This window comes from Nannospalax galili, unplaced genomic scaffold, assembly GCF_000622305.1.
Source record: "Nannospalax galili isolate Female #2095 unplaced genomic scaffold, S.galili_v1.0 scaffold654, whole genome shotgun sequence".
NCBI lineage: Eukaryota > Metazoa > Chordata > Mammalia > Rodentia > Spalacidae > Nannospalax > Nannospalax galili.
This window is the reverse complement of record NW_008335971.1, coordinates 1,814,547-1,815,269: the sequence shown is the minus strand read 5'-3', so window position 1 is coordinate 1,815,269 and position 723 is coordinate 1,814,547.

Below are 723 nucleotides of genomic sequence, written 5' to 3'. Positions count from 1 at the left end.
GCACCAGTCCCTGTATGCTGCAATAACTACCTGGTAGACAAGATATGCCGATTGGTACAATAGTAGCATGAATGTTATGGGATAACTACACTTTCTGATGGATTTGAGGCCTGATGCACAGGAGGAAATTTCATGACTGGTACTGTAATCTTGATCAAAACTCATGGCTGAGGAGGTCATAGGCCCTGGGGAATGACCTGCTGTTATTATTTTGCTAAATGTACATGCTATCAAAGTGTCTTCTAAGTACATATGTTTATAACCATAGACCAGACCAGGGCTTCTCTCCAACATGATTAGGGAAGCTTTTTTATTTTTTCCCCAATGGACAGCTATCAATGGTGAGATGTTTTTGGTCAAAGTGCTGGGAAGAGGAAACTGAGTGCTCAGCTTCAAATGGGACACCTATGTCAATCCTACTCACACCACCCCATACACACACACCAAGTTTCAAGAAATATCATGGAAAAACATGCAGAACAAATAAATGGAAATAATTTTAGAGCTAGACAATGAGGAAGATGGTAAAATGTTGTCTTCTGGGATGTAATCCTTAATGCTCTCATGCACTCTTAGAGACTGTGCTTAACTGCGTAAGACCTTCCAGAGATCAACCTAGCCAAAATTCTGGCACATAAGGTCAGATTATCTCCAGACCTCCCTCCTTTTAGAGGAGGTATTGGTGTTTGACAGCTTCTAAGAGAGAAAAAAACATTCATTTTT